Source organism: Taudactylus pleione, unplaced genomic scaffold (assembly GCF_031769625.1).
Source record: "Taudactylus pleione unplaced genomic scaffold, aTauple2 ptg000145l, whole genome shotgun sequence".
NCBI lineage: Eukaryota > Metazoa > Chordata > Amphibia > Anura > Myobatrachidae > Taudactylus > Taudactylus pleione.
Genome location: NW_028284547.1, coordinates 3,371,328 through 3,385,600, shown reverse-complemented (window position 1 = coordinate 3,385,600; position 14,273 = coordinate 3,371,328). Strand labels below are relative to the sequence as shown.

At 48.0% G+C, this 14,273-nt stretch overlaps 1 pseudogene; it reads left to right on the top strand.

Moving 5' to 3' along the window:
• The first annotated feature begins 1,427 nt into the window (after positions 1-1,427).
• On the top strand, positions 1,428-2,935 carry LOC148522629 (uncharacterized; annotated as a pseudogene).
• The last annotated feature ends 11,338 nt before the right edge of the window (positions 2,936-14,273 follow it).

Here is a 14,273-nt window from a genome sequence, read left to right as displayed (position 1 = left end):
CCCTATATTGCAGAAAAATCCTAAAACTGGATTGATCTGCAAAGAGGGGAGACCATGCATACCACAATCAAGCGCCCCATTATTCATTGCTCACTACCACGGGGTAGGACACCATAGCAAAACCACCACAGCTATGCTTTTAAGTAAAGATTTTTACATCACAGATGCAAAGAATTTGGTAGACCAATATGTAAGAAGATGCATTACTTGTCTACGCAACAATCCCAATAATCCAATAAAAGCAAAGCACCAACATTTGGAGTATCCTACTACTCCTTTCACACACTTGCAAATTGATTTCACACACATACCAAACCAAGGCACAAAACAGGAGTATGCTCTAGTCATAGTGGACTTGTTCTCCAGATGGCCAGAGGCATTTCCCACAAAAGCAGAGGATGCAAAAACAGTTGCACGCATACTAACACAAGAAATTATCCCTAGATGGGGATGCCCGTTACAAATAGATAGTGACAAAGGAGCTGCATTCACAGCCAAAATCACACAAGCCTTAGTAAAAGCACTGCAAATAGATTGGAAATTTCACATTCCCTATCATCCCCAAAGTTCAGGAATTGTGGAAAGAATGAATAGGACTTTAAAAGATAAACTTAGAAAAGCCACAGGAGGAACATTTAATAAGTGGAAACAAGTTCTCCCAATAATACTTGCGGAAGTCAGAATGACCCCACAAAAGACATTAGGCTACTCACCCTTTGAAATTCTGATGGGAAGACCTTTTCCCACACCTTGGGCCAAGAAACCAATGATAGTCCAGGAAGGAGACCTAGAACAGATTAGAGAAGAGTATGTTAGGTCCCTCATCACCAGACTCAGTGAAATTGAACGTGATGTTATTTGCAAAAATCCTTCTAATCCACAGGAACCAACACACCCTTTCCAGATCGGAGACAAGGTCGTTGTGAAGGTCCTCGCCAAAAATAAGAACCCAGGAGATTTCACCTATGGTCCAGAAACGGAGATCGTAGCTATAACAAGGACTGCTGTCCTTACAGAAGAAAGTCCAGTGTGGATACACGCATCCAGAGTGAAGAAGATCCCTAGCAACACCCCAGATAGAGAACAGATCGAGGAAGGGGTACTAACGGGAGTAGACAACTCTGACCCCCTACAGGAAGAGGTACTAACGAGGGCAGACAGCCCTGACCTCCAACCTAATAAGAACAACACCACCAGAGAAGATGAAGCTCACCTGTCCCCTGGTGACCACCTTGACGGTCATGTTAGTCCTCATTTCTCTCACAAAAACTGAAGTAGACATTACCCAGGACACTGACGGCATTTTTACCTTCTGGTATAATTCCTCTAACACCCACGTAGCTACCTTCCTATTTAATTTCTGCCAAATACGTAAGAATGGATGCCCAAATAAGCGTTGGGAGTGGGGATGTGATCCTATTGGAACAATGAATAGTAATAATATACCTTACATATGCGTTACTAGTGAATATTGGGGGGAAAATTGTGATTATTGGGGATCTGTGGGGTGGAGTGCCGGAGGAAACTGGGGCTATCAACCCCAAGAGGCAATGGACAAGAAGGACCACTATGATGAGCCCCTACTCACCAGATTGACGCTGTTTAGGCCAAACAAATGTACCGACCGCCTCCTGTTGAGTGTCAAAAATCCTCAGCCCAAGGATGAAGGGAAGTACATTTTTAGTTACCATGGAGCTATAAATCCCCCCCGTATAAGATTTCATTTAAAGGATATGTACAATAACAAAGATTATAAACCTAAAACCACCACCCAATAATATTCTGTTAAACCACACATAACTACCCTCAAAGAAATGGTAGCCATAGACAACCCATCCTTTGAAGACACATTGGCTGTAGAAACAGGGTACTCTGATGTTAATCTCTGGATGGAGTGGATGAAATACAATGCTAATACACACAATAAGATTAATTGTTATGTTTGTGCAAAATCCAGGCCTCATCTAGGTACTGTACCTTTAAATATCCCAGTATCACAAGAAGGTTGTTTCTTCAGCCTTTACAATGGCACAGATACTAACAGTAGCGGATGTGAGATGTGGAAGAAAAAATACCCTATATTGTCCAAAAATCCCAATCCAGGAAGCACTATCACCATATATCCTGGTAATTACACTTGTTATGTATCCAATGACACCTCGGGTAGAAATTTGAAAATTTTCCCCCCAGGATATTGTGCAGAGAGAAGGACTACTGTCCTAGCCAACCAGACTAAATCCCTAGGAGATATCTTCTATATTTGTGGTGATATGAAATTAAGAACAAAGGCCCTCATTCAGAGCCGCTCGTTAGCGGCAGTACGCTCGTTCCGAGCGATGTTTGCACATCTGCGCATGCGTACGGTTTTTAGTACGCATGCGCGAACCAGTCAGTGCGGCCGAAAATCGTTTGTACGCTATATAGCGAGTGCCTGCTATTTTGAGTGACAGAATGAGGCGTATGTGGGTGGTAACAGGGGAAGGTGCTTGAAAACGGGGAGTGGAGATCAGAACGCAGGCGTGCTTAAAGGTCAAAACGGGCGTATTATGGGTGTGCATAATTAATACAGCAGCGTCATTGACCACGTCACTGGGTTATTTTATAGCCAGAACTGCTCGCAAATTTGTGGTAGCAAACACCAACCACAAGAATAGCGAGCAGTTCATACGCTGGTCGATGTACTCGATTAATCTAATAAATAGCGGACATGACGTATGGTGCGTGCGGCCAGGGGGCGTTTTTATCAAAAAAACGAGCGTATGTTTTGCTCGCTCGTTCAGACTTAGAGGTGTGAACAGACTGCAATTTGCGAACGGATCATTTGAATAGCCACCCCTTGTTTTTGAACGAACGACCGCAAATAGCGAACGGCTCTGAATCAGGCCCAAAGTTAGACACCCCCTGGCAAGGGGAATGTGCTCTAGCCAAAATTATTATGCCCTTACACATACTACCTGTAGAAATAAAGGCACCTTTGCCTGAAAACACAATTAGCAGAAAGAAAAGAGAGACACCTTTAGCGAGTTTTGATCCACATGTATATATTGATGCAATTGGTGTCCCAAGAGGGGTCCCAGATGAATTTAAGGCCAGAGACCAAGTTGCGGCCGGCTTTGAATCCATCATCCCCACCATTACCGCAAGCAAGAATGTTGCTTGGATTAATTACATTTACTACAACCAGCAGAGATTTGTAAATGATACAAAAGATGCTTTAAAAGGCATTGCAGAACAATTAGAAGCCACATCACAAATGACATTTCAAAATCGTATGGCTCTAGACATGATGTTAGCAGAGAAAGGAGGAGCTTGTGTTTATATAGGAAAAGTTGAAGGATGTTGTACATATATTTATTTATTTATTTATTTATTATCAGTTTCTTATAGAGCGCAGCATATTCCGTTGCGCTTTACAATTGGAAACATTGATAGAACAAAACAGGGTAATAACAGACAGACATAGAGGTAAGAGGGCCCTGCTTGCAAGCTTACAATCTATAGATCCCTGACAACACAGGCCCCAATGGTAAAGTTACTCTAGCTATTAAAAAACTGGAAGATTTATCAATAGAGTTGAAGAAGAATTCAGGCGTCGATGACCCCTGGAGCCAATACTTTGGATGGTTTCAAAACTGGAAGCAGGCCCTTGTCCAAATAGGGCTCTTCCTCCTTATAACATTGGTTCTTATTGGTGTTGTGGTCTATTGTGTGATACCGTGCTGCAAGAGACTTACCACTAAAGGGATAGATAATGTTTTAATGTACAATGATGTTGGTACTGATTCTCCTGACAACGAAACACCTGACAGTTACGCCCAGTACCTTGTAAATTGGAGGGCGAAACGCAAAAGCCAAATATACAAGAATCACATCATATAAATTCATGATTCTAAGAGGGGATTGAAGGGTTAAAAAAGGGACATTACTTTTATATATATATATATATCAAAGTATGTATTGTGTTTTTACCTATTTTTGTACCGTGTGCAAACTGTGTTACACAACTTGCTCTGTATCTGCCTAGTAACCACTAGTCTACCAATCATGTTATGCCCCATGTACTCACTCCCTTCCCTTTTCTCCTCCCAATGCAGCAAATTTATACCAATCAGCTACCGTACAATTACCAGCCACACCCGTATGTTTTCCTATATACACCTATATCACACATGCAATAAACAGAGTGATTCTTAACATACAATTGTGTCTGGTACAAGTATTGTTAAGAGCTGCTCTCCCGGTACCGAGAAGGGTCATCACATCGAGGGGAACATAAACATTTCCTTACAGTCCCCCCTATGCAGTGCCCCCAGTAGTAGTCCCCCCTATGCATTGCCCCCAGTAGTAGTCCCCCCTATGCAGTGCCCCCAGTAGTAGTCCCCCCTATGCATTGCTCCCAGTAGTCCCCCCTATGCAGTGCCCCCAGTAGTAGTCCCCCCTATGCAGTGCCCCAAGTAGTAGTCCCCCCTATGCAGTGCCCCCAGTAGTAGTCCCTCCTATGCAGTGCCCCCAGTAGTGATCCCCCCTATGCAGTGCCCTCAGTAGTGATCCCCCTATGCATTGCCCCCAGTAGTGATCCCCCTATGCATTGCCCCCAGTAGTGATCCCCCCTATGCAGTGCCCTCAGTAGTGATCCCCCTATGCAGACTGCATATGGGGACTGTAACAGAGGGTGATAGAAGTAGAAAAGTTAAGTGCGTTGTATACGTATAAAGCAATGACACCCAGCACAGGTCCTTCTCCCTGAATTCTGATGTTACAGGGATTCTGTGAGTATCAATCACAGACACAGTATATAATATTCCCGTTGGTGCCTCTCCGCAATGGTAATATGCACATTTTGCACAAGACACACAAAAAAAATATTTTTCCTGGTACTGGAGATGCAACTATATTAATATGACGGTATGGCAGATCCTAGAAAAGACTGTGTGACGTACATTACTTTACACTTAAGGCCCCTATGCAATTCTTTTAGCTTAGTACATATTGCACAAAGCACTACATGGATTTATCATCATAGGATCTGGTGGCAAATCCTCATTAAATCGCCAAGGCCCACCATGGTTTGCAACCATTTTCTAAGCTGAACCAATATTTATTAACCCAACTTTTGCAAATTCACCAGTGTCTTCTTTAAGGTAGGCGGTGCCCCAGTGATGTCACTGGTTCCTAGTAACATGAGAGGCTGAATTCTAACAAAATATTAGTTCAGCCTTCAAAATGGCCGTCACCGCCATGTTGAGGCAATAGCTGAACTACAGTATGAGTATAACAAGCAGCCGGTCTATAAACAACAACAAAAAAATATATATATATATACAGTATATAAAGTAGGGATGTGCAGGCTCGGATAGGTTCGAGTTTGCACGTGGAGTTCGGATTTTTCCCTCCAAAAAAACGGAACTCAGAACGAGGCAAAACGTCATCTTACATGGACGAACATCATCATTCCTGGACATAAGACCAGGAATGATGATGTTCGTCCATGTAAGATGACGTTTTGCCTCGTTCTGAGTTCCGTTTTTTTGGAGGGAAAAATCCGAACTCCACGTGCAAACTCGAACCTATCCGAGCCTGCACATCCCTAATATAAAGTAACTTTATTGACAGTCATAGTGTATTTTTGTGCCATCTCCATATATATTTAACAAACAGGGGTGGTTATGCAGGAAACCATGCCACCTTGACGACGCAGCGGTTGCTAAGGTGTCTGTGTCTGGTTGCTAGGAGACGCCTGCAGACTGTGGTCAGGAAACAGGAAGTCATTTAGAGCTAAAAACCGCAGAGCATCGCTACCCCCCTTTACAGGACGTCACGCACCCCCTCCTCTCTGCTTAGATTTATTTCACTCTTAAAGACGAACTCCACCCAAATGTAGAAGATAAAATGATTAACATTAAAGTACAAACCTGGGTACACTTTGTAATAATCCCAAACCAACATTTTGGCTTGCTATCCTCTATATATATATATATATATAGCGTATAGTACCATATACAGCTCCCAGGTCCTCTGCCCCTGTAGTATGCCGTGGGCTATGACTGAGAGTGTCAGCTGTGTGTGACACCCTCCTGCAGAGCATCTGCACCGTGGGTGAGACTGACACCCTCCACAGAGCATCACATGAAAGCTAAGCACCGCCAGAGCTGTCTGGGCCTATACAGGCTTTCTGTGTTTCATACACTTCTCTTATGTGGTAGTCTCACACCTATCATGTACCAAGCTCTAGCCAAGAGGGCGCTCTGGGCAGGCGCAGGGCTGTGCATTGGCAGAGCTGCTGGTGACTCACTGCTGTGAAATGTGGCATCCAGTGACTCACTCCCAGGGTGGGGAGGCACATTACCCCAAAGGCGCAGAAATCTGGACATAAACAGAAATCAGAATTTGTCTAACATCAGTAGCTATACAAACAGTATAATAATGGGTGCAGGGTGTGCCAAGCACACAGGCCTCTGGGTAACAGGGGGCACCTTACCTTACACCAGGGATGGGGAACCTCCTGCCTGGGGGCTGTATAAGGCCCGCGGAATCATTTGGTCTGGCCCTCTGAGCTTTTTTCTGCTAGCCTCATCTGGCTAGCAGGGGTCCTAGAATGGCACCCTGCAGCCATAATCTATGCAGCAATGCCGCCTGGAGCATCCTTAGGGCGCTTCAGACAGTCACACCTCTGCCCTTACAGCTCCCGGAGTATCCTCAGGATGCTCCGGGCATTGCTGTAGTCACCGGCAATTGTGACCCCACCCCTGTATGATGTCACATGGAGGGGGCATGGCCTGCACCCGGCCCGCGAGTAATGTTGTATATATCAAAATGGCCCTCAGCAGAAAAAGGTTCCCCACCCCTGCCTTACACCCCACACCCACTACAGTTACTTATCTCCCGCCTATCCTGCTTCCGAAGATCACTGCAGATTGTTGCACATTTTCTTCATGGGGGAGAGGGTCCACAGACATCTGCACACAGCCCCCCTCCAGACACTCTCTTGCAGCTTTTAATAAATTACTTGCTTTACCTTTCTGACATCCGTGTTCTTCACCAAAGCCTTTATATCAACAAGGCATAGAAGACTATTTTTTTTTGCCACTTTTGCAAATGTCCCAATTGTCGGATACAAGTGTTGACATTGAGCAGAGCGGAGCTGTGTTATATCCAAGGGCACTGACGATAAAAAGCTCTGAATAGTTGCTTTATTAGCCTTGGTGGAAACATTGAAGGGAGTAAATGCTGAGGGAGGGTGCATACAGACTGAAGTTTGTATGGAGGGCCTGGAACAGAAGCCCCCTTAACCCTCTTGCTAATCTGGCCCTGGATATAAGAATGGGATGGAGAAGGACATTGGTGTCCAAATAGAGCATTGTACAGCTGTATCTAGCCTATTTGGACAGCCCTGATATACAGTATGCAGACATTACAAGTCACGGTGCAACTCCCTGCCAAGGAATGACACACCCTGTACTAATATTTCCCTACTATTTCTGTTTCCTATTCGTGGATAATGATTAAATCCGACCACAAACTAAGCCAGCGTGCAAGTTTGCAGCTTGTCTCTACAGACACACGATGAAAGGGGAGGCAGACATTTCATTGCCTTTGTCAAGAGCCGCCTGATGCCACTAGTTCCTAAAATGAATCGATTGAGCCGACGTAATGGTCGACTCTACTATGTGTTGGTGTCACCTCAATTAACTCTGCACATTCCCTCGTATGAACAAAGCGAATATTCACACAGCGGTGAGGTAACCTCTCCTTTTTCTCAATGGGAGGCAAGCCGAGATACTAGTAACCTATTTATGTCCTGTCCTTGTGCAAACAGTTAGCAAATCATTTATTTTATCGTAAGCTCGCTGCCGCACTTTCCGGAGTACAACGGTCAGATCACTAGGGGTATTAAATAACTCATTATCTGCTATAAAGTTTTGCAAACCCTTAATGATGTTTCTATTGTCTGAATATTGTATTGGTCAAAAAATAAAAATGTAAAAATGATATTCAAGCATTTTCTGTGCCCCTCAGAAATACACCCTTAAATGTGTTCCTTTATTTGTCCTGACTGCCGCCGTTGGGGGGGGAGGGAAGAGATCAGGATCTCCGTCGGCTGACGTACATTTCCTGGCCTCTTCCTCTCATCTGCGGCGGCCGGCTTGCGTGACCTCACGGGTCACCTTAGCCGGCCGATGTTCCCGCAGAGTATCCGATCCAACGCATCTTGGATAAGTAATGCAGCAGGAGGCGTGAGGCTGCATTACTGGATCACACTGATTTGCGCCTGGCTGAGGGGCTCACACCGTCCCCCTCCCTAGCTGAAGCAGCGCTGCACAAAAATGTTTTATTCCTAAGGGTGTGTGTCCATGCCTCCCAATATTAGGCCACGCCCCCTTTCCCAGGGGCCCCGGATCGGCTCCTTACGGCCCTGAGCGCTGTTGAAAGTTGCCAAAGAAAGATTTGGTGGCTCTATAGGGCAAAAATGATTAAAATCAGATTTTGTACTGTACATGTAACTTCTGATCAGCAGCCCGTGGGACGCCATTGACTTCAGCAGAAGAGGAGGAGGAGGATTATGGGGGGAGATGTATCAAACCTTGGAGATAGATAAAGTACGAACCATTCAGTTCCTAACTGTCATTTTTCAAACACAGGGGAGGAGCAGAGGTAACATCAGGAGGTGCATCATGTACATCTATGCCCCCTATGTTAATAGTGTGCAGGCACTTATTTCCCGATGTCGTGTGTAAGGGTTCCATTTTGCTGCCCTTACCAGCTGCCTGCGCCCGGAGCACGTGCTCCCCCCATGCTTGCCAACATTCTGGCTGCCCCCTCCGGGACCACAAGCCTCTCTGCCGTTCCAGGGGAGTAGCCAAGTATGCCCAGGATACAAGCCTGCACTTAGCTATAATGTCATAGCCAAGAGCCACTCTCCCAGCCCAAGAGCAGAGGGTTCTGCTTCTAACCTCCCATCTGCTACAGTAAGAAGCAGCGGGATGCACCACAATGTGTGTTTTGCTGCCATTCCTAAACTTTTCCTATTCCCCATCAAAAGACAGCATGTAGGCTTACGTATTTTCCAACAGTCCTGTTTTAGGCAGGGTGGTGCCAAATTGAGGGGACTGTCCCACTGCCATGATAGCTGTGAGGGATACGTTCAGTATCCCGATGCAGGGGTTGCCAGTGCTTAGAATACCGGTGCCGGAATCCCGACACCTGTCAGAATCCCGGCACCGGCATCCCGAAGGTAAGTAGAGAGGTTAGGGGGAGGGTTAGGCACTAAGAAGGGAGGGTTAGGTGTAGGGTTTTGGGAGGGGGGTGTTTAGGTTTAGGCACCGGGGAGGGAGGGTTAGGGGTATTGAGAGGGGGAGGGTTAGGATATCTACCGACAGGTGTCGGTATCCTAACCCTGACGGGATGTCGACATCAGGATTTTGAACGTAGGGTTCCCGAGCCCCGGTATCCCGTACCCAACCCAGCTGTAACTGTTGGGAGGTGAGTTCCGTTCCTCGTAACTCCACGCAGCCGAACCATGGTGTGACTGACACTGCAAGGGGTAGGGGATTGGGGAGCAGCCTATTGCTGGGCACACATCTGGCCGACTTGTCCACCGAACCACGGATCTGCCCACCGACCGGCTGATTGGGAAAACGATACACACATACCAATTTGCCACTCGATATGTCTGGGCTGGAATTTGAGATGTCAGTGTCGCTGTTCCCTGTAACCAGTGTATGGGCTGTCAGCGGGTCACCCGTACACACAGCGGGATGTTCAGATATATCTGTAAGATATATCGGTATCAGCTGTGCTGCAGGGCCAACGAGATATGTCTGTGAACAACATCATTCACAGACATAACATCTACAGATGCACTATGCGATATGTTGTTAGTGGACAGAACGAATGACATATCGCATAGTGTGTACCCAGCATAACACTTCTAAAGAGCTAGGCGTTCCCCAGTGTGACCGTGCCATGCCTGATTTATGTGTGCGCGTTTCCAGCACTTACGATTAACCGGCTTCGACAATGCCACCGATCGCCTTACATCTTTAGGACATTGGGCCTGATTTAACGCGGATCGTAATTGTGATCGCAGCTACGTAATCGCACGCAATGAAGATGCGGATATATGCTAATGCCTGCCACCGCTCAGCCAGCATAGAGACGCCCACTGCTCCTTTCTTACATACGTAATACCTCGCAGTCCTGCGTATACATCGGTAACATCGAGGCACATCGGCCGGTCACGCACAATTACAGCAGCTCTGACCCGTCGCAGAAATTGCAAGTCTTGTTGCATGCAACCTACGTAGGCAATCGCAGTGTCTAATTTATGCACGCCCATGAAACGACATTCTAACGGTCAGGCACGCCGGCGTTTCTCCGACCACTCATCCGTCACCACCGCCAAACGCTCACTGCCTGTCACTTGCTCTGCGATGGATTCCTATCTGCGTGCGTAATCCCAGTGCGATCGCCATGCATGCATAGGAATACTTATAAACATGCGCAGTGATGCTTATACGCATGCTAACAATCGCTCGATCTGCGTACGCAGTAGCCATTGCGATCCGTGCTGAATCAGACCCATTGTCCTAACAAGGACACGCATGGCCCAAAATGCCAACGCGGCTGAATCCACTCATGATCCGGTTCTGTGTTCTGTACCAGGAAGAGGAACCTTCAGATTGTATCTGTAGTGAGGAAAATAAAAACACTTGGAAGCATCACCCTTCTCTGCCCCAGTGACACACGATAGATGGGGCCATTAAGAGCGGTCCTGCGGTGGCACCTAGATGGCGTAGCTGGGAACAAGGCGAGAGTCCTTCTGTTTGCGCAGTAGGGAAATAAAGATGTAAACATTCCTATGGGGATTTGCATCTCTTTTAAAAGTAGTGCAACATTTCATCACACCAGTAATTACCGATTACATGCTACACGGGCCGGGCTGGGACACGTTTACACTTACCCGTGACCGACGTCACTGTGCTGGCATGATGCTCCACTACTGTATGTATTGTCGTAAGCAGCGTTGTTAAAGTAAAGTCAGTTTGTTTCATGGTTGCAGCAAGTCAGGGACCTGCTGAATGTTCCATGTTTCACTCCGCACAGCCCAAAACTCCCCTCTGGCTTCATGAAAATAAAAAGTGCACATTTGTCACTATTATAGGCTGTGAAAAGGACCCACGCGCCTCACAAGTGTAGTGACCTCGCCCCTGTATGACACCAGGGAGCCATTTATGTGGCAGCCATATTTCATTGTGGTTCAGTATCAGTAGGGTGGTTGAAAACAAGAGATATGGTAAGAACTTACCTTTGTTATCTCTGTTTCTACGAAGTCCATAGGGTCCACAGGGTGACCTTGGGGGTATAGCTGGATCCTGGATCCTCGGGCACCACGGAGTTAAAGCTTTTAGCTGCTCCCAGGATGCACTTGGGTCCAACCTCCCCTATACCCCGCCCCCGAGCCACAGGCACCTCAGTTGGTAAGCAGCCCAGGCCGGAGGAGGAGACGAAACAGAGAGAAGGAAGACTGGAACACACAAGAACCATACTCACATAAATGGGAGACGGAAAACCGGTGACCAGTCACAGAGCCCATATGAAGCCAGGTGCGTCAGGGCGGGTGCCCTGTGGACCCTATGGACTTCGTAGAAACAGAGATAACAAAGGTAAGTTCTTACCATATCTCTTGTTTTCTACTTCAGGGTCCATAGGGGTCCACAGGGTGACCTTGGGGATGTCTCAAAGCAGTCCAACTAAAGGCGGGGACGCTCCTGTGCTGATAGGAGAACCCGGTGCCCAAAGGATGCATCCTGAGAGGCAAAGGTGTCAAACGCATAGAACCTCAAAAAGGTCTGAATGGAAGACCAGGTGGCCGCCTTACAGAGCTGAACAGCAGAGGCGCCACGTCTAGCAGCCCAAGAAGGGCCCACAGACCGAGTGGAATGAGCCTTAACAGAGGCTGGAACAGGTAAACCCTCCTGCATATAAGCCTCAATAATAACAGAACGAAGCCAACGGGCTAGAGTCTGTTTGTTGGCAGGCCAACCCCTCTTGTGAAAACCAAAGAGGATAAACAAAGAATCCGACTTCCTCACAGAACTAGTCCGGTCCACATAAACCTGGAGTGCACGGACAACGTCTAAGGAAGTCTCCCCAGCCGAAAGATCAGGCGACTGAAAGGCTGGTACAACAATTTCCTGATTAATGTGGAACCTGGAAACCACCTTAGGCAGGAAATCAGGACGAGTGCGAAGCACCGCTCTGTCCTGATGAAAAATTAGAAAAGGGGGACGACAAGAAAGCGCCCCCAAATCTGAAACCCTCCTGGCAGAAGCAATTGCCAAGAGGAAAACAGTTTTAAAAGGTAGCCACTTGAGCTCCACTGACTCCAAGGGCTCAAAAGGCGGACCCTGTAAGGCCCGAAGAACCACCGCCAAATCCCACGGGGCCACAGGTGGCACAAAGGGAGGCTGGATTCTCAAAACTCCCTGGAAAAAGGTGTGTACGTCCGGCATAGCAGCGATCCTGCGCTGGAACCACACCGACAGAGCAGACACGTGCACCCTCAGCGAAGAAAGACGTAATCCTAAGTCCAAACCCGACTGAAGGAAAGCCAGAATACGCGAAACCCGGAACACCTGGGGATCATTGGCCCTCATTCAGAGCCACTCGCTATTTGCGGTCGTTCGTTTTCTAAAAAGGGGTGGCTATTCAAATGAACCATTCGCACTTTGCGGTCTGTTCACGCCTCTAAGTCTGAACAAGCGAGCAAAACATGCGAACATAAATTTGAAAAATACGTAAATTTGAAAAATTTGCACCACTGAAAGTAAGTGTGCCACACTCTGTGATAGATCCTCGCGGAAGCAGGCTTGCGCGCCCTCAGCATGGTGGCAATAACGGAGCTAGAAAAGCCCCGAGACCTCAGGACGGCTGTCTCAAGAGCCACGTCGTCAAAGATAGTCGACCCAGATCCGGGTGAAGACAGGGCCCCTGAGACAACAGGTCCCGCCGTTGAGGTAGGAGGTACGGAGCGTCGATGGACAGCCACCAGGATCAGTGTGCCTCCGTCCTGTTTGAACTTGCGCAGGACCCGAGGCAGCAGAGATATCGGAGGGTACAAGTAAGCCAGTTGAAACAGCCATTTCACCGACAGCGCGTCTATCAGACTTGCGCCTGCGTCCCTTGTCCTTGACCCGTACACAGGCAGCTTGTGCTTGTGATGGGATGCCATCAGGTCCAGCTCTGGCGGCCCCCACTTGTCCACGAGTAGTTGGAATACCTCTGGATGAAGCGACCATTCCCCGGGATGCACGTCGTAACGACTGAGGAAGTCTGCCTCCCAATTGAGGAATCCTGGGATGAAAACTGCAGAGAGAGCTGGAAGATAGCGCTCCGCCCAAGCCAGGACGCGGGACACCTCCGACATCGCAGCTCAACTGCGAGTCCCTCCCTGGTGATTGATGTACGCCACCGTGGTGGCGTTGTCTGACTGCACCTGAACGGCCCTTCCGTGAAGAGCGGTGCTGGCCCTTCCGTGAAGAGCGGTGCTGGACGACTGCAGGGCTCTGTATACTGCCCGCAGTTCCAGGATGTTGATGGGAAGAATCGCTTCCTCCGCCGACCAACGACCCTGAAGTGACAAGGAGCCTGTCGCCGCCCCCCAACCCCGGAGACTGGCATCTGTCGTGAGCAGAACCCATTCCGGGATCCAAAAGGGGCGCCCCTCTAGGAGATGAGCCGTCTGCAGCCACCAGGCTAGGGACAGACGCACCTCCGAGGACAACACCAGCATCTGAGAGCGGATCCTGTGTGGCAATCCGTTCCATTCCGAAAGAATCAGCCCCTGCAGGGGCCTGGAATGGAACTGGGCAAACTCCACCATGTCGAATGCCGACACCATGGACCCCAAAACTCTCATCGCTGAGTGCACCGACACTCTGCCACTGCTCAGACAACTGTGAATCCGCAGCCGTAAGGAGGAGACCTTCTCTGGAGTCAGAAAAATCCGTTGCTGACGAGAGTCCAGCAGGGCCCCCAAATGAACCATCCGCTGTGATGGGATGAGGGAGGACTTCTTCCAGTTGATCAACCAGCCGTGCGCCTGTAGACAAGCGACCGTCAGGTGGAGATGCTGGATCAGTACCTCCGGGGAGCTTGCCAGCAAGAGGAGGTCGTCTAGATGCGGTAGCAACCATATTCCCTGGCTCCGAAGGTGAGCCGCCATGACCGCCATCACCTTGGTAAATACCCTTGGTGCCATGGAGAGACCAAAG